Source organism: Rhinolophus sinicus, chromosome 3, assembly GCF_057876585.1.
Source record: "Rhinolophus sinicus isolate RSI-liver-muscle chromosome 3, RSI-T2T, whole genome shotgun sequence".
Classification (NCBI taxonomy): domain Eukaryota; kingdom Metazoa; phylum Chordata; class Mammalia; order Chiroptera; family Rhinolophidae; genus Rhinolophus; species Rhinolophus sinicus.
The window spans coordinates 187147121-187168260 of record NC_142503.1 but is presented as its reverse complement, the minus strand read 5'-3'; the positions used below and the strand labels follow the sequence as shown (position 1 = coordinate 187168260).

The 21140-nt window shown below is 34.0% G+C and overlaps 1 long non-coding RNA gene across 1 annotated transcript in view; it reads right to left on the bottom strand.

The window, feature by feature from the left end:
• Positions 1-21140, bottom strand: part of LOC141570517 (uncharacterized) — an 861799-nt gene that overhangs the window by 698808 nt on the left and 141851 nt on the right. The window contains exon 4 of the long non-coding RNA XR_012494572.2: positions 19600-19720. This is a non-coding gene — a long non-coding RNA (uncharacterized LOC141570517). The remainder of the gene's footprint in view (positions 1-19599; positions 19721-21140) is intronic.

The window sequence follows — 21140 nt, the reverse complement described above, 5'->3', positions numbered from 1 at the left end:
AGACTCGTCATCATGACACACCCCAGAGATGCCGAGTGCCTAGCTAAGCAATGGATCATGTGGTGTCTATACACAGATTTTACAAAGTCTTGGGGGGTTTTCTAGATATGCAAGTGAATTAATGTCATTATAAAAACTAGCTCAGTTTATTATTAAGACTTGATATCCAAAATAATAAATGCAGTTCCCTAATGCATATTGCTTGAGAAAGCAATAAGGAATGTGCTCCAATGGAAACAGAGGCCTTAACACTGCAATTGTGTGTCTGAAGTAGCTACATTTCCACTTTAACATCAAATTATTATAGGAATTGAAGAGATTTTTTTTTTCAATCATTAATTCAACAAACAAATGTTGATTTTGTGTGTGCTTTGTAAGAGGCTCTATGGAAAGTTCTGGGATACAACTTTCACCAGAATAAATGTGGTTCCGTCTACAGTAATTTATAGATCAGTGAAGTAGTACAGACACCACTAGATTGGCTACCATGAGACCTGGATACTTTTGAATGTTGAACCAGTGAGTAGCATAGCACAGACCATTGCTGTTATATTCATGAAGATGCAATACCTCACATGGGGGTAAGAGGTGGGCTTCATTTCTCATCAGAAAAAAAAATGATGAGAATTGGGTCTTATTTTAAACCTCAGTTCTCCTTCCTACTCCCTGTATAATCTTGGGCATATCAGAATCCTACCAAATATCATAAAGCACCTACATCAGTGCTAGGCATATAGTGTTTGCTAAATGTTAGCTATTAATGTTCTATAATGAAAGCAGTTGATATATCTCCAACAATTTAATTCAGCAAACATTTATTGAGACCTGACAATGTTTCCACTATATATAAGGCACACTTCTTTCTCTCCTCAACACAATTTAATTAAATATATTGTATTGTGATTAAAATAAATAGATATATGCAAGATATGTGAGAAACCAAGTTTATTTGATAGTAATAAATACATGATGAAGGATGTAAAGTTAAGCTAGTGTTCCTAGGTGGATGAATCACTTAATTTGAACTGATGGAATAATTTATGAGAAAACATTCTGATATGTATTCCACTTCACTCCCCAAATACACTCTCATACATACACCACACACACACACACACACACACACACACACACCTGCACATATTACCTACACACACAGTTGTATCATATACATTAGATAACATACAAAATTTATATCTCAACTCCATCCCATTTTTTTCCATGCCATGCAGTGTGGATTAAAGGGAAACATAGGGTTATGAACAGACTTGGGTTTGCTTTTTAATTTTTGTTTTATAGCCTCCTACATCCCAGCCCAAATTAATCTATGTGTTCACTTGTTCACTAGGAATAAGTAATTGTGAAAAATACTATTACAAATTTATGTGCATTTGCAAGACTGGATGGAATGAAGGTAATTTTCCAGAAGCACTGTTCATCAGATGCAAATATTAGGCTTGTCTCGAGTCTCTCCTGTACCTTTGAAAAAATATGAAATCCATCTGAGCTTCTGTTTCCAAGAAGTAAAATGGAGATAAAATGTGGTATCTTTATTGCTGCATTGTTTAGACATATTTTAGACTTATTCAACAATATTCAGTAAATATTCACTGAGTGCCTACAGGTACTATTCTAGATATTAGGATGGGAGCAGTGACCGGCACCCACAAAACTTCGGCCCTCTTTGAGCTGACATTCCATGGTAATGTAAATACCGATCAACCTGGAATAATATTAGCTCCTATCTCCTTCAGCATTATTATTACCATTATTATTTCAAAGTAACTCTTGATGTCTACAGCAAGATTTCACCTTTATGTAAATGTTGCGTAACTGGGGTTGAAAATAAAAACTATCCTTTGTAAGCAAAATACAGAAGGAAGGGACAAAAAGAATATGGAAGAAAACAATGACAAAAAGGATAAAAGTAAGACAACATTAATTCAATTAATTGCAGTTGGCAATACATTTTCCCTTCCTGGTAAATATAAGATTGCAGAAAAAAGATTATTTACAAACAATTGTATTTTCTTTTGTGACAATTCCCCCCCCTGCCCTTGAAGCAAAACTGGAGAATGTGGGGAAAAGGGTATAAAGAGCAAGAGTGCTTAAAACTAGTCGTAAATGGTTATGGGCTAGATCAATTGTGACTCGACATTCCATAAGTTAATTGGCAGTATGCATCCAAGGACCCTCACACTAATTACACCAGTGCATGATAGGTTTATTTAAAATTTTTGTTAACCCTTTGTCAGTTTTCGTGTTTGTGAATTACATGGGCAGTGGCTGTTTAACAGATTTGCCTTGCAACTAAAAGATTGCCTTGCAATTTCTAGTCAACCTGTTTAACCGAAACAGGACGTCTATACATACACATTCTGGAAAATGATATCCACTTAAAAACAGCATGATGATGACACGTACAGAACCATAAAGCTCCAAAGTCATCAGGTAAAAGTATTATATCCACTCCCAGGGGAAGAAACCTGGAGATGCTTTTTATTAGTCTAGTACTCCCTGTAACAGTACAGATCATTTCCCTGAAAGACTTGGCTCCTAAAAGGAAAAAATACCTTTTTTACCAAATTTTTATAATTATAATCCTTATATACGTCATAAGATGTGACACTGAACTGAAAAAAATGCTATATAAGTACAAAATATTATATTCAAAGTGCTCTTTCTTTCTGCTTTTTTGTTTGTTTGTTTTTTCTCCAAACAACTCTCAATGTGCAGTGGTTCTAAAAATTAACTGGTTTAATTGTAGAATAAGTTTTGTTTGTATAATTTACTGATTTATGCCAATCATACAACTTTTAAATTATAAAATATAACAATAGTAGTACTAATAGGAATAATGATTTAGAAAGAACTGCTAAAATTTCTCATCCTACCGTAGTACCCCTGAGATGGGATGGCACTGAGATGTAAATTCGGTCTGTTATCCAATGTTTACAGTATAACCGTATGTGTGTATATAATGTATGCAGGTGTGTGTGTGTGTGTGTGAGATAGAGAGAGAGAAAATGTACTTGTGGAGTGAATTGAAGTACGTGTTACACTTCTTTTTCATGGATTATTTCAACTGTTAGAATTATAGTGATTTATCCATCTAGGAAAGCAAGCATAAATTAACATCCTTCATAATAAATTCATTAATCCCTATCAAGTCATAGAAGGTAGATGATTTGCCTGATGCCAATGCAGCAAGGACGGCTGGGGACAAGTATTCAAATCCAGGGCACCATTTGAAAGTCCTGTCCCCTTGATACTCATTCTATGGTGTCTAAATATATGCCATTTTAATCATATAGGACATATGAATAAATAAGATACTTGATTGATGACGTGTTATCATTCAGAGGAACAACCTATAACATTTGACTGAATACTTTATTATTACTATTACTTGGAAATCGTTTATGGCATCTCACACAAAATAGGTGATAAGGTCACTGTCTTTATGAAAAAAATCAGAGTATCGTTGGGAAATTAATGTTTCTTCTAGCCCTTCTCACCACTAAACTAAGCTTAGTTGTGAATAAACACAAGTAGAAAATATGATAAGGAGAGAACTCTTTTGACATATCTTTCCCCTTAATTAGTCTGCCACCAAATATAAATGCCTCTTCTCCAAGCCTGAGTAGCAGTTAACCCACAGAAGCACAAACTTCCTAATGCAAGATTTGACCTTGCCCACATTGCTTACAATTCTAATAGGTGATGACAATGTGCTGAGTCCTTTGATGATATGGATTGTTTACTTACAGTCCTTCCAACAACGGCTTAACAATGCTACACAGAGTTGCATAAATTGGTTTGCAGCCCTGTTGTCAAAAAAATAAAATACACTGTCCACAATGTCCTGGAAAACTGTTAACACATTGTTAGTAGTTTCCAAGAAAGGACATTGTTAAACATATTTCATATTAACATAGCCTAGCTCAGTGGCAATTTTCTCCTAGTAAAGAAATATGGGGTTCCTGAAAGGTTTAAGTAAATAATACAGAGTGCACTTAAAACATTCACAAGTCATGCATTGAACTTTCCCTCCTTGTATCTTAATAACCAAACAATACATTCTATACCTAATTACAGAGAATTTTTTTTTTTTACGTTGCCTTCCAGTGGGTTGCTGTTTTAGAAGTGTTATATTAAGAAACCCATAATGTAGAGAGATATAACATTTTCAAGTACATCTGGCTGGAAGTTTTTAAGCAAAGGTAAAGGGGGAATGTGATTACTCGACTCTACAGTGAGTTGTTAATCAGAGGAGGTTAATGAGTTCAATTAAGGATTACATGCTTATGAGAAATTTAGTAGTGCACTCTTAGGAAAAACAAGGGTTGTATAGATAAATAGTTATCAGACCTCAGGCACCGTGGGATAAACTAACCAGCTACCAGAGTTAAGAAGACATTTTCTTGATGGTGTCATATTTTTCTAGTAGGTGCACACTGGTAAGTTTATGGTTTTCTCCTAAAACATCCATCATCAGACACAGTAGGAAGCAGGATGCTCAACTGGATGGACCATTGGCCAGTTCTGGTGTGTTAAACTCCTCTTTGGAATTCACAGAACTCTTCATATTAGAAAGTCCAGCAGGATTTCCTCTGGGCTTGAAAGACTAAAGCATCCCTTTGACCAAAGAAGACAGATTTATACTGCTGAAAAGCAATAGGTGCCCTGGAGTAGAGGAGAGAAACGCTACGTGGTCTCAAACGTGTTTGTGTTGCATTAGTTTGTTTCATATCATGTTTATTTTAGGGCTGATTTGGATTTGTGGGGTCAAATGTGTCCAATTGACTATATGGCCCAACTTCTGAAACTTCAGAGAGAATATGTCCCTTCCAATATAACTACTACATGAGCCAAAACAATGATTCATTGTCTACTATCATCGGAGAATGTATAGTATTTGTTAGGAAAACAAGGCAATGAAAGAAAATTGAAATGTAGACATTAAGAGATCCACATTAAACGCTAGTATTCTTCATCAAGGAGTCATGCATTTTCTGGTGATTGAGACTGAAAACTGAAAATAGGAACTTGCATTCTAATCCGTTGCAGATATATAACTATTACATAACTGATATGACCTCAATAGTGTTAGAAGGAAAAAAAAAGGCACAAAAGTAATGACTGGGTACATGAGAAAATGGGTATTTAAGAAGACAGGCAGTAAATATTGTTCCAATGAATTGTTTTACTATGAAATAAAGAATAAAACCTGAGTCTTCAAAGGATCTGAACAGTTACCATCCAAACTTCTCACTTGAAAATTGAACTACTTTGCAACATTCACTCATTTAACATTCACTCTGACTTATTCTGATTTTTCTACAATTATTCCCTATTATTGAACAACACTTTTCTTTATGGAATTACCTATATGCACAAGTATCAGGTTTATTGTTTAATCTCTATTGTAATAAAACTATTATTTATATTAAGGCAAAATTTATTTCCCTGTGTCTCCCCGACATATACCGAGGGTGCTAAAATATGTATACAAGTGGACACTTTGATTAACGTTGCTCAAGCAGTAGTTCGCCATAATCAGAAGTGTCTGGACGCTGATGGTAACCACTTTGAGCACCTCTTGTAATTGGAAAAGTCAAACGTGACTTGTATTAATCTTTTGTTAGCAGTATATATTGAGTATAACAATTTTATACCATTTTCCTTGCTTAAAGTATGTATACATTTTTTTGGCACCCTCTGTGTGTTTCTGTCCTTCAGGTACAATGGAACAGCTCTAATACCTTATGACATATATTCATTCATTTTGAGTGTTCATTATGTGCCAAGCATTGCTCAAGTTGCTGGGATTTATATATATATATATCACCAGAATGAGTAAGATAAGCCCTTTTCTCTGCTGCAGCTTTACAGTGTCCCTCCAGTACCTTTTATTGGCCAAGCCCAACATTCTGCCTGTAGGCAAGGGAGGAATGTTTACAGAGTCCAGCTATCATATCACAAAGCTGGGCAAACAAGGGTGGATTTGAAATGGAAAGGCAATAAATTGACAACTGGCACAAGTGGACAACAAGAGTAAGAAAAATCAATTCAGAAACCATTGCAGTAACACAGGAGAGAATCAGTTTAGCCCAAGGCCAGGGCAGAGAAATTATATAAAAGAGGTGAATGGATGTAAAAGGTATCTGAGTGATAAATTATAGAAGACTGGTGAGACCCATGTAGACTGAAAAGAATATGAGCTTTGGAACTGGTAAAAAAAAAACATTGCACTTGCATTTGAATCTCAGCTCCATCACTTGCTGTCTAAGTGTGAAAAAGCTATTAATTGTCTCTCAACCTCAGATTTTTCCCTATAAAAAGTGGCAAACAATAGTTTTACTCCCAATGTTAGGGTGTCTAGTACACAACCTAATATAAAATAGCTACTAAATAAATGATACCCATCATTGTTAAGTATTTTAATAGGAAACATTTAAACTTCATTTTTGGTGAAGAACACCTATCTCTTGTTTATTCATGGCAGTATATATCACCAGGCAAAAAAAAGCAAAACAAAAACAATAACAAAAAAACATATTTTCTATACCCTTCTGCCATCTTGTACATACATACCATAGCCATTAATCATAAAGGATCAAAATTATGAGGCAGAATCAATAAAAATAAAACATTAATTACTGCAAAAGTGTTGATTGGTACAAGCTTATTCTATTACAATCCACAAAATAGGAAGAATGCATAATAATTTTCTACTTAATATGAAAGCTAATTATAAAAATTATACTTCCTAGGTAAATGTTTTACTACTTGTCACAGATGTATGTTGTAATCAAAACACTCATTGTAATGGTATACTTCAGAGTATAACATTAATTCTATAATGTACAGACAACACTTTCTATAGAGAAATGGTTGGTATTTATATTTCAAGAGTCCTCATGGCTTTACAGTCTTTCCTTGATCAATGGAATCCAGTGCGCACCCCACTTTTTGAATGACCATATCTTGATATTTGAAGCTGAGGGGAAAGGTGAAAAATATCTGCAATATTGCATTATAGATCACCTGTTCAGGGAATTCCTTGAGGGTTCCATCAAAATAGTTCAATGCCCAAAAATATCTCAATAGAATTAGTGATCCCTTTCTGCCTTTGCCACAATTCACACTTTCTGGGCTCAGACATACACTTATTTCAAAGTAGATTATTTACTATAATATAAAATCAACCAATTTTAAGCTCTCGTTTTCCTCCTTGACAAACCAGGTAATTCAGACTTTACCTTAACATATTTCTGAATCGTAGAATCAGTTTCTTCCTTTTTTTGTCTTCCATGGAAATTAGTTTACAACTGATATTACATATTTTGCCTTTCACTGCAATTAAAGGGCATCTATCTCTGAACAACAGATTATACAGTTTTAACACTTTTGTCCCTTTGTTTTTGTATATAGTTTAGGCACTGTATCTTGTAAGTGCAGGAGCAGAGTAAATGTGTGGTGAATTGAATTGATCTGAGACAAATCACTTTCCATAGCAATGTACATGGATCTTCAACAGAGAAGTGAGCTAGAAGAAAGCTAATTTAAACAAACCATTTTAAAAGGCCTTAACCCTGACCATAGCTACTCCTCTCCCCATGATGGTTAATTTGTGTGTTAACTTTACTGGGCCATGGGGTCTAGATGTTTATAACAGAAAAAAAAAAAAAAAAGTAAATATCTTCCTGCCACCCCTTTGGAATTAACAATGCCAAGCAATAATTTGTTTGATTAACCAGGGTGGAACAAAACAGTTGCATTTTGGTCTCATTATACAAACAGTGACAAAATAAAACCTATGCAAATAAATAATCGCAGACATCACTGGTGAACAGGAAAACAACTTATACAATTTTACTGCAAATAGCTTCATAAAATAGTTTTAATGATCAAGAATAGTTATTCCAGCTTTATCTTGTGTTTTAACTTCATTATTTTCTGAAAAAATAATTATACTTATTGTATGAGAAATTGAGTTACAAAAATACAATTAAACTTCCCACATGTCTCAGGGAGTACATCCTTTATCTATCCTTCCACCATAAAATTAGAAAAGAAAGTTGATGACTTTAAACTGAGAGAAGCCCTATGGGTGACTAGAAACCTGCTGAGAAGGGACAGAGAAGACATTAGCTCTATTTGAAAGGGGGACAGTGTTTTCAATGAAGTGGAGTTTTGTCTCAGGATCATAGGAATCTGTAGACCCCAAAACTATACAATGACCTCACATTTCAGGGATACACAAGCCAAGCCAGGATATGTTGAAATAGAATCCAAGGAGACACCAACTCAGATTTACCAGTATTTGCTGTGCAAGATTATAACACATTTTAGAGGGACACTAGCTCAATATCGAAGTCACATACAACCATTAACTAAGGAAAAACAGACTTTCTGTGAAGCACTAAAAAACATCAATAGGTCTTTATTTTCTCTGGCCAAAACCACATGGTTTGTATAAGGATCAATGGAAAGAATAGAAGGGAAAGTGTCATGAAAAGATTGGAATTATTATAATCTTGAATTATTCCTCTGATCATTGTTGCTCTGGTCAGAGTTTTCTCTACTAGGGACCATAATGGAGCAGAATTCCATTACTGTCAAGTTTCTTGATCAATAAAGAATAACACACAAAGGTAATTCACATCTCGTCATAAAATGGAGCTCTTCCAGGCCCTCGACAGTGTTTATTTCACTATGAATGCAGACTTGGGCGTTTTGCAATGTCAGGATAACCAGTTAATTTCCCAGACATTTTCTTTTTTTCCATTTTAAACGTTCTAACACCATGAGTAAATTTTTACTCTTTGACCTATGTCCAACAATGAGAACATACTCAAATCTCCTCTCCACTCAATGCAAAATTGACTTGATTAATAAAATAATCATGAATATTAAGCTACATTAGAAATTGCTTTTTATAATTCAATGATCTTTATTTATTTATTCTTTTTTCTTTTGCTAAACAAATGCCAATCCCCCATGGAGGCTTTGATACAATCCCCAAGTTCTACGAGTGGCATGCACTGATGCATGTTTATTTATAGTATGTACTGGCAAAGCACAGAGGATGAGAGTGAGAAAAAGTACTTTCAGAATTAAGATAAAAAGGGCTCTTTCAAAGTTGATTATCCATCTCCTTTGTTCTTTGGAGTCATTTCCAGTCACTGCTTGGTGGGGTGATTAGAACTGATTATTTAAATAAGACTTCATCTTTAGAGGTTGCATTTAGGGCGAGATGAATATTGGATAGCTTGGTAATGGAAGCTCTCCCTCAGGGTATTTGCGTTGTTGTCCTTCAGAGTGGGTTAAGTGCCATGATAAATACTCTGAGTACACATTGTCCACTATGTTATCAAAAGATGTGAACAACTTGACATGAAACAACGATAATTCACATTTGCCACCAACTAATGCAGTTTCAGCCCTTTCTCAAAGCCCAAGTTCATCAAATGCTGCTTTGGAGATTGTCTCAATAGATTCAAATTGTCCCTTTCTTCTTTTCCTCCTTGCACAGATTCTTTATTCTCTGGGAAAGAATCACATGCAGGTACAAAAAGAGTAACTTATCAGAAATGAGAAACTGCTTTGTGAATCCAGAGGCTCAACTGTTCCCATGTGTGCACAGCTTCTGAGACATTCTGGTTCTCAGGAAATGGGCAAATCTCTTTTCACAGCAATTTTCAGAGCCATTTGAGGGTGTCTGGGAGGCTAAAATCTGCTATGGGCATGCAAGGCAAGGTCATCTTGCAGAGAAGTAGAAATATGAGCTTTGAAAGGGAATAAAGAAGGACAAAAAAGAAACCAGTTTGTGTTCCATTGTCATTTATCCCCTTCCTTAGGTTGGCAGATAATTTTCTTTCAATTACAGGAAAACAATATATTTCAACATTGTCAAGTATATTCATCAACATATTTATATGCAATCTGAGCCATTCACAATGATTTCCCTTTTCCCAGGCACTGGCAAATGTAGATACTAATCAACGTTATCCGGGGACTACAAATAGTTTCCTCAAAAGACTGTCTTCCCTTTTCAACAGATTGTCAATCTACCAAACAAGAATGTTTAATGTTCCAGAAATAGCACTTACTTGACTAATTGCAGATTAACACTTTCTAGGCATCAGATATTAGAAAGTTGCAATGCCTGCAGTATTTCCTTTTATTTAAAGGGAAAGCAGTAGAACAGCCCAGGGCCAGTTAAAGAAGTCACCTACTTTCATAACAGTACTTAGCAGGCACTTTTTCTTTCTTCATGCAAATCTAGGATTTTCAGTATTAAGCAAATATCTTGGGGAAAAATGGAGTGACTTGTAAAACTTTTTAAAAAACTAACAGAAGGAAATTTGAGCAGTAAAAGCATACACATACATATGTAGATATATAAAATAAAATAATTAAAAAATAATTATAAGAGTGATGGTTTATAAATATATAAAAGTATTAAGAATTCAGTGATTCACGAATAAAGAAAGAAATATCCCCTGGCTAGGGTACAGAGCATTTAATGGCTTCTGCTTTCTTTCTCAAACTAAATAACTTCTCTTAGAAATCATTACGCAGTTCTGAGAGTTTTCCCCCAAACCATGATACATCCATTGCTCCATTATTTAGGGACCTAGGTTATGTAATTTGAGATGCTCATCTCGCAGAGCTAAAGCTTCTGAGGATGGTTAATCGATTCTAATACTCTTAACACTTTTTGAAAGTATCTGCCCAGCAATAGTTTGCTCCAAATCTCCAAGAGTAACAGGGAATCTTTTGTATAAAGGATAGAGCATGAGAGGTGGGAAAGCTTAATTTTCAACCCCTGAGAAATTTTTATGATTCAAGTTGAAGTCAAACTACAGTGAACTAAGAAAACCTGAGGAAAATATATAAATAATCAGAGATTTTATTTTTATGACACAGAATTACTTAGTGCTTAAAAACATAAGAGCTATGACTCCAATGCCTGGGTTTCAGATCATGGCTCCACCATTCACTAGCTGTGTGACCTCATGCACTTTATATATTAATACTTTTTGTCTCAGATTTATCTTCTATACCAATGGGTGAACACACAGTGCAATATGTACATGATGTATTATAAAAATGTGCACTTGAAACCTATATAATTTTACTAACCATTGTCACCCCTAGAAATTTAATAAATTAAAAAATGAGTATAATAATTTATAAGGGGTTTAGTGATTAACACACTGTCACATATACATGCTAAAAATGGTAATTATAACAACAATAGTTAGTTTTATAATATTATTAATAGTTATTATTTAAGGTATTATGTGGGAATGGTCCACATGATCTCCTGATTCTGATCGTTTTTCTTGTTACCACCTCACTCTACATTTCAGACTTTGCCCTGAGAAGGTGCTTGCTACCTATGGAAGGTACTGTTTTTCAAATAACAGATAAACCTGAAGACTGATGATAAACTTAATTTATCCAGTTTTCTTCTGAATTTTCCTTCCTCCTGAACTTATGGCTCTGATTTCCCTATGAGACATGTTTAATTGTAAAAACAACTCCAAACCCTGTTGGGCAGCATGATCACAATTCAATAAATGAAAGATAAATTCAATGAGTCAAGTACTATTTTTTGAGTTCGTATTAGGTCACAGACTCTGTTCTAGGTGGTGAAGATATATCAATGACTAAAGATAAGAATTTTCTCTCCCTATGTTCTTATATAGAATGATCACGCTTTTCATAGGGAACTTCTTTGTTAATTAATGTCAGTTATACTCTGAATATGAAGATTTTTGATTCATTTCTTATTATTTCCTCTCTGGTACTACACATGTTCACCTCAGTACCTCTCTAAGAATAACCTTTGCCACTAATTCTCCAAAGATGGAGTTAACAGACAGAAATAAGCATTTAGATCAATTTAAAAACTATTAAAAACAACAACAAAAACACACAAAAAACTATACAGAGTAAAAAATCACAACCATTATAATTTTTACCTAATCCAAGACCTAACTAAAAATGTGTACTTTCTATCATGTAAATACCAGAGTTTTGCAAAGGGTTAAATGTTGGGGAGAAAGAGTGAAGGTAAAGAATCAGAAGATATAAATCTTTCTCTCAAAAAACTTGGTAGAATTGTTTTGGGATTAACAATAGAAAAATACATTAATGCATTCAAATAAAGAGGTTACGTGAAATAATAAAATGAACACAAATATATGTCAAATATGTATCTGTTTATATAGTAACTGTGTAATAAAGTTCTTTCCATTTCCTATGAAATTTAATGTTTATAAAAATTAGGCCCTCTTCTAAATATCCTAAGTGTATAATATTAACTTAGTTTGATTAAATAATTAAGTCAAAAAGTTGCTGCGAGAATTAGAAACCAGAGAATGAGGTTTCTAAAATTCCCTCATAGTTAGCAGTAGTGGCCCTGGAACATGGCATGTTTGTAGATTGTAGGGGACAGCAGAAATGAACTGAGTCACAACTGCATTGTGGACATCCAGGGGGCAGTGAGACAATACTGGACACCAAAAATGATTAGCTACATGAGGAAGAAATTAAGGAAATGACCCAGGAAGGAAATAAAAAGATAACAGAGAAAATACTGCATTTCTTAAGAACATTTTAGCATCTTATTTGCAGCAGAAACCATCATCCATTAATTGTTTTGGTACCATTAGAATGCTAAGGTTGAAATTAAGTTATCAGATTTAATTAAAATAAATTTTTTTCAAAAATCAGTCCCTCACCTTTGCCCAGTATCATCAGTCAAGTAGAAAATGTGAGAAAGACAAATTTTTAACGAGAGAAATATAAAATATGTCCTACATCCTGCTCATCTACTCTCTTTTAAAAATTAGCAAAGTAGAAATCCAGTCACAGAATCTCTTGAACTAAATGAGTATAAATGCTGTAGTTACGTCTTATTGTTGTGTAGGGATAGGTAATTATTATTATGACAAGTTTACTTCATATTATCACTAATAATTTAAAAAGATACATTTTGTCAGGTTATTATATCTACAAAAAATAGTCTGTAAAGTGTTAAACTGATAGTAAGAACCATTATTTGTCCTCCAGTTCCAAGGTCAAATATGCTTGAATACTGTTCACATTATTTATTCTGTTCATTGTTCAGATTTTAGTTCAGCATTCTGAAGTAAAAGATTTCACAGAAATCCTGGAAAAGACACTAGTTTTCGATAAGTTGTACAATAAGTGTTTGAGCTAATCACATCTGTATTATTTAATGTAAACTGACTCTTACCTGGGTTAAAAAAAAGTCTCGGTTTCTTTATTAGTTGAACGACAATAAAAGGTACCCAAATCACAGAGGTACTGTGAAAATTAGTGAATAAAAAATACTTAGCAAAAAAAGTTCAACCAGTGTTAATTTTCATGATTCAATTTGAACCCAGTAAAAATCCAATACCGTGTGTGTGTGTGTGTGTGTGTGTGTGTGTGTGTACATGTGTAAACCAACAAGGTGATAATAGGAAAATTCAAAGTACCTGGAATAACCAAAATTATTTTGAAGAAGTGCAAAGGTAGAAAATTTGCAATCCCATGTATAATGATTTATTATAACATTATAATAATAAGACACTATGGTATTGCCTCAAGGATAGAAAAATAGACAATGGAAAACAACAGAGTCTAGAAACAGGCCCGCATACGTACAGGCCGCCTGATTTATGACAAAAACCTCACTACAATTCTGTTAGGGAAAGGATGATCTTCTCAATAAATGGTACAAAGAGGACAAAATAAATTGAATATACACTCCCTAACTCATACTGTACATTCAAAAATATTCAAGATAAATCGAAAATATAAATATGACAATTAAGAAACTAAAGCTTGTAGAGAAAAATGCATAGTATCTCCATGACATTGGGTAAATAGCTTGAAAAAATCACTAATCCTACAATTTAAAACCGTTAATAAACTGGATTTAAGTATTAAGAAAGCAAAATAACAATTCAAAGATTGGAAAATACATTTTCAGTATAGTAAGTTCTCACTTGATGTCTTCCATAGGTTCTTGGAAACTTCAACTTTAAGCAAAACAACAAATGACAAAGCCAATTTTACCATAGGTTAATTGATGTAACAGAGTTAAGTTCCTATGGCATAACTCTGGTTACGAAAACATCCCCTAACTTCTAAATAAAGACCTAAAACATTTCTAATATTAAACACTGAAAGAAATCTGAGCTACTCATACATTTAAGAAAGATGAATAAAAGTAAGAGAAATCTTTTCCAACTGACTTATTCCACTTCAGGGTCATGGGCGGTCAGAGCCTCTCCCCACAGCTCAGGGCAAAAGGTGAGACCCACTCTTCCATCACAGGATGAATTCACACCCACACCCACACTCATTCAGACTGGGACCATTTAGGCACCAATTCACCTAATACGGTTGTCTTTGGGATGTGCGAGGAAACCTGAATACCTGAAGAAAACCCATGCAGACACGGGGAGAACATGCAAACTCCACACAGACAGTGACCTCTCTGGATTTTTTTCTTCTCATCAATGTTATAATGAAACAACATTGTATATATATATATATGATTCACATCCAGTATGTATATACAACTTATGCTTTAAAAAGTCAAAAAATCTAAATAAAAATTTGGCAAAGACTTAAATGGGCTTGCAGAAAATAGAATATGCAAATGTCCAATCAACACAACATATTTATCCATCAGAAGAGTACAAATGGAAACTTCAGTCTGGTACCACAACACACCCACTGAGATGGCTAAAATTAAGTCTGATAATACCACATATTGGCAAAGATGTGAAACAACTAGAGCAACTAGGGTTCTATCTATTACATCATTGACTGGAGCGGGAATTGGTATGGCCGTATTGGAAAACTATTTGGAATTAATTACTAAATTGAAACATATGCCTACTATTTGATTCACCCACCCCACTCTTAGGTACATACTCAAGTAAAAGGAGATAACTGCTCAAAATAACTGTTCAAGTAATAACTTTACACAGAACATGCAAACTAAATTTTCATAACAGACCCAAACTGAAAACACCAAATGTTCTTTGACAATAGAATATATATAATTCGTGATACAACAATGTATGTGATAATATAATTTAGTGGGTAGATAGAAAAACATTATGTAGAAATATTAGACATGAGGTATGAGCAACAACACTTACTGAGAAAAATTAAAACTACAATAGACTAAAAAATAATAAAATATCTGGCAATAAATTTAAACAGAAAAATGTATATGAAGAAAAATGTATAATGTCATTGGAAGACACAAAGGAACGCGTAAACACATGCTAAGAGAAACCATGGTATGCATAGAATTATTCAAGTAATATAATTTCCCTATTAAATCTTACATTAACAAATCCAATTGAAGATGTCAAAAAAATTTCTTTTTGTAAAATGACAAGCTTATTCTAAACCTCGTATAAATACGTGAGTAAATAATAAAGAAGAGATGGGAAAAATCTGGACTTAGAGAATACTGAGAGGAGAACTAGCTCTCACATTTATTAAAATATATTTGAAGATGAACTAATTGAAACACTCATCAAAATAAATAAAAGGAGAACTATGACAAATTACATCACTAGAAATCTTAGAAAATCAGGGATTAAAGTTTCTAAATAATTGCAGAAAAATAAAATTAGGTTTTCAGCTCAGAAAATATCAAGATCAGAAACTACATCACTTAGAAGCAATGCTTTCAAAATTCTGAGGGAAAATGATTTCTATTTTGTAATATTATATCCACTAATAAATAACAATCAAATGTGAGCATAGGTTTAAAACAATTCGGACAATGTCTCAAATATTTACTTTGATGTCAGAGGTAGCAATATATTTGTGCAAACTGCGCACTGCCCATATTTAGGCATCACCATTCACATAGACTGCAGGGTGTAGAGAATTTTTCAATTTCTACATCAAGGCAATTCTCTTTCCATTCATCCTTTCTAATGAAGTTACTGTAGGATAGGCTCAACACAAAATAAGGTAGTAACTCAAGAAAGAAATAAGACCTGCGATCTAGGAAACAGTACCTCCAACCTGTCAGAGAATAAAAGAAATTCCCAGCATTGTGATTAAGGAGTTCTAAGTCAAGGATATGAGTTGTACATTAGACCCAGAGAGGAACAAGTCAATATTGACAGGAAAATAACAGTCTTATTTTTTTTTTCTAACAAGGAGAGAAAGTTGAATTTTGTGATTCCCAGATGTGTTTTATCATTTTGTGACAAATTTTATAAGTACAGGGAATTTGGTAATAAATTATTAATAGGGACATTGAAGACTGAAAAAAATGAATAATGGAAGCAATTACAAACTTTAGAGAAAATAAAAAGATTACAAGAAAGAAAGTACACATCACATGGTTTTAGTTTAAAGAATATCTATGTCTGGTGGCTCAGGCTGTTTGAGCTCCATGCCCCTAATTCCAAAGGCTGCTGGTTCGATTCCCACATGGGCCAGTGGGCTCTCAACCACAAGGTTGCCAGTTCAATTTCTCGAGTCCCGCAAGAGATGGTGGGCTCCGCCCCCTGAAACTAAGATTGAACACTGCACCTTGAACTGAGCTGCCTCTGAGTGCCTGGATGGCTCAGTTGGTTGGAGGACGTCCTCTCAACCACAAGGTTGCCAGTTTGATTCCTCGAGTCCTGCAAGGGATGGTGGGCTGCGCCCCCTGCAACTAGCAACGGCAACTGAACCTGGAGCTGAGCTGCGCCCTCCACAACTAAGACTGAAAGGACAACAACTTGAAGCTGAATGGCACCCTCCACAACTAAGATTGAAAGGACAACAACTTGACTTGGAAAAAAGTCCTGGAAGTACACACTGTTCCCCAATAAAGTCCTGTTCCCCTTCCCCAATAAAATCTTTAAAAAAAAAGAAAAGAATATTTATGTCATAATCCTAATTTAATGCTGAATATTAACTAAACTCAAAGCAATATATTGGGGGAAAGGGGAAGCATGTGTGATTGAAGTTTTGATGTATATATAGGTGAATGCTAAAACCTCTTCACCCATGGTAAGAAATCAAAGAATAATATCTAAATTTGAAAAAATCAAAATGTATTATTTATAAGTATGCTATTTGAGAAAGTAAAAGCAAATAGAATAAAAGTAAATAGAAGAGCCAAAAGACTTACAAGTGATTGGCTTTGGAAGTAGAAATCAGTAGTCAATAGGAGTGAAAATGCATTTGTACATATATTACTCTGATGCAAATAAAATTTAAACTTAAAAAAATTGTAAAATGTGCATATCAGTATCTGATCTTTTCAAGTAGCAAGTTTAATCATTTTGTTGATATGATTCTTCCAATGTAAAAAAGTTTCAAATAAACATTTTGAACTTTTAAAATGTTTATTTGAAACTTTTTATTATGTTTTTACTGTGACATATTGACATAAAACATTATATTAGTTTCAAGTACACAACATAATGGTTTGCTATGTGTATGCATTGAGAAATGATCACCATATGTCTAGTTAACATCCATCACACACATACGTAGTTACAAATTATTTTTAAATGTCTAACTTTTTAAAAATCCATTTTAAATGAAGATTTTTAATTACAGGGTCGAATATTTTGGATGCAAACTACCATTTGAAACTATGCAAACAAGAGCTTAATTTGATTACAGTACAATTGGCACTAGAGTGGGACTAGTGTTCACCTCCATAGAAAGTGCCAACACTTTACTATCCTAAAAACACACTTTTAAAGTATTTTTTCTGTGAGACGAGATGTTCCTTACCCTGTCTGTCTCCATGTGTATTTCCGTCCGCATTAGTTACCCTTTACTGCCTAACAAACCCATCCTAAAAGAAATCCGCTGCCCGCGATTCATGGTCAGAAATTTAGTTTGACCTCAGCAGGAAAATTCTCCTGGTCTCTGATGGGGTCAGTGTCATCTTTCAGCTCACCTGGGACTCTGTGTGATGGTGTGGCTGATTATCCCCTGGGCCCCTTTTGCAGCACAGCCTCTTATCCTCCAGATAGCTAACTCAGGTTTTTCACTTGGTCATTTCAGGGTTTCAAGATGATTACAAGTGACATTGCAAAGTTTGTTGAGTTTTAGGATTAGAACTACCAGAACATCATTTTCATTTCTACCACATTCTTTTGACCAAAGCAGGGTACAAGTCCAGCCAAGATTCAAGGGCATAAAAATGGTCTACGTCTCTTAATTGGAGAAGTTGAAAGTATCTTGTGGTCATTTTGAGTCCACTGCATATCCCAGCATTGACTCTAATTTTAACCAGTTTGCAAGTGAATTTAAAGTGACCTCATCGTCATAATTTTTATTTGGAAGTCTGACACTAGTTACACTTATCTCTTCATATCTCATGACCCCTCCCCTCCCACACATATTCGCCCCTGCTGTAGGACATGGTATCCTTTCTAGTTGCTTATATATATGTTTTCTTCACAGTGTAGCAAGCTGAGTAGAACTCATGTGACATTCACTATCCTATCTTGTAAGTGATTTACCCAGCACAAGATACAAAAAAATAAAAAATAAAAAATGGGGTATATAAATTTTCAATAAATTTCCCTTAATACCATTAAAATACATGAAAATAGGGTAAGAGAAAAACATAGCAGCAATACAAGAAGATTGAGTTGGAAGTTTTCTAAATAAGATACATTAGGATATGTAAGTGATAAAAACCAGTGATTTAAAGATCAGTTAAGGAAAAAAGAAAACAATAAAATGTCAAGTGTTAGTTAATTGTAGAATAGAAAGTCAGTTTGGTGTTTCTAACTATTAAATGGGGAAAAAATACCCAGCAATTTTTTGGCTTTTAATTATTATAGTCATCATTTTTATTAGATTTTAGTTGTCTCAGCAGCAATTGGAAAACAGCTGGCTGTTGACAGAAAAAAAAAAAAAACTATAACATTCTAGAACTGTTATCAAGAAAGATACAAATCGCTGCATTTGTTTCCACTTTTGGGTAAAAATGTATTATTATTCTCATTAAGTAGCCCTGACCATGTTTGTAAGGGAAATTCAGGGTATTAAAAAGTAGATGAATCATAGACTGAGGTCCAAAGAATAAAATTAAAAGATATTAAAGAATAGCAAATTTAAACTGAAGGTTTTATTGAATCATGTGAGAGCAGGAAATGGAAATGAAAGGAGCCTTTTCCTCGGAGCTAAAATAGTGAATTATTTAGAGTAGTGCAAAGGGCTAGGACCAATGGAATGCAACCAGGAAAATGAGAATTTTGTCTATCAGAGAAATGTGGCTAACATCAGAGCTATAATGAAACTGCCTCTCAGGAGACCTGCTTTGTCTAACTTAGAACATTTCAATCTTAGAAGCCGAAACCTCATATGACCATAGAGAATCCCTGCCTCCCTTACCTATGCATCACCATGGCAGAATGAATTATGTTTTCACGCCATAAAGACACTTATATTTAATGATTTATATGCCTGTCACAAATGAACTATCCCAATAACCCACATAATAACAACACCTATAGCCATTACCAACAGTAATTAAGACCAGTCCTACCAAAATTAGACCTTCAGACTTACCACTGTGAGCATGTGGAAACTCTCTCCTAAGGTAATCGCAATGCTGTAAATCTTCTTGTATAAACAATTTCAGTCTTCCAAAAGGTCTCTCTATCTACAAAACGGGATGTAAACTTCATACCTATAGAAAAAAGCAAACACGCAAATAAAATCACACTGTGATAAATACCTTTGTGACCTTTATAAAGTTGTATAAGTTCCTCTTGAAAAAAAGAAAGAAAACACAGGTCCTCAGTTTCTCATTGGAAATCCCAGGTGCCAGATTTGTTTAGGAATTCAGAATTTTGGAGAGTTCATCTTAAATCTTTCCAATGGGTCAGTAATGAAAACACTAACATTTCTGCAGTGAAACATGGGCCTGTTCATACTAAGTGGGAATGACCTCAGGTGTTACAACAAGATTGAGTCACATGAACTCAGGTTTTGTTGTTAAGGAGATTATGAAAAAAATTCCAGTGTTCCCAGTTTTGGAACTTGAGAACTACAGATAGGAGGTTGTGGACTCACACCTTCTATGTTTAATATTTAAACAAATCTGAATACCAAGGGAAAATATATGACCAAATGCTTCCGGATGTCATGCTTGTAATTGTATTTGCATACACAACTTAACAAAATATCTTTTATTTTGCACTTGTGCCAAAAATATTTTAACAAAGAAAACAGATGATGAATAAGTAAATAAATCAATATGATGTAGAATCTTGAAATATTGCAATGTACTCAATAAAAAGTAAAACTGATGTTTTTTAGGTTGAGTACCAATGAATAGGTCACATACTTATTTGAAAAGTTTGTGTTTAATTTTGAATGGTCTCAACAACTATGATTCCCTTAGTTGTGTGTAATCGAAAGATAAGATTTTTTTTCTTTTTCCTTTTAAAAATCTGAAGATGGCTGTCTAACATTACAGGATATTCAGAAATGGGCTTAGGGTAAAGATAACAGCTCATTCACAAAAGAAAGTTAAAGCAAATAATGTAATTTCATAAAGGATATTTGCAAATGGCCTTTTCACAGGCCTAATTACAAAAACAAAACTGCAGGTAGAACTGTTCAAAAGAACATGTCAGTTTTTATTATGCAAAGACACTAACCAATCCATTAAGGAAACTGATTGTATTAAAGCTCTGTTAACAAATTTAAAATGCAGAGAGAGAGAGAGAGAGAGAGAGAGAGAGAGAGAGAGAGAGAGAGAGAGAGAATCTTATTTTAGACAAAAGATGTACACTCTCATTTACAAAGGAAATATTTTGAAATTTTCTTTTTTTAGAAATGTATAAGTCTATTTCTTATTTCCCCCCATATTATAGATTTGAGCTAAGGTATAATCATTAGATTCTTGGGACACAAAGCTAAGTGATCTCAACGGGGCTTAGTGACCAGATCTGCAATGATTTTTTGCACTAATGGTTACTGATAATAGAACTCAACATGTTTTAAGTTTTCTTGAAAGCATTTAAGACACTCTTTCTCCTTTTATCGCTATTATGCAATAGAGAACTTTGTATTTTTTACTCCCAGCAAATTTGATTAACAGA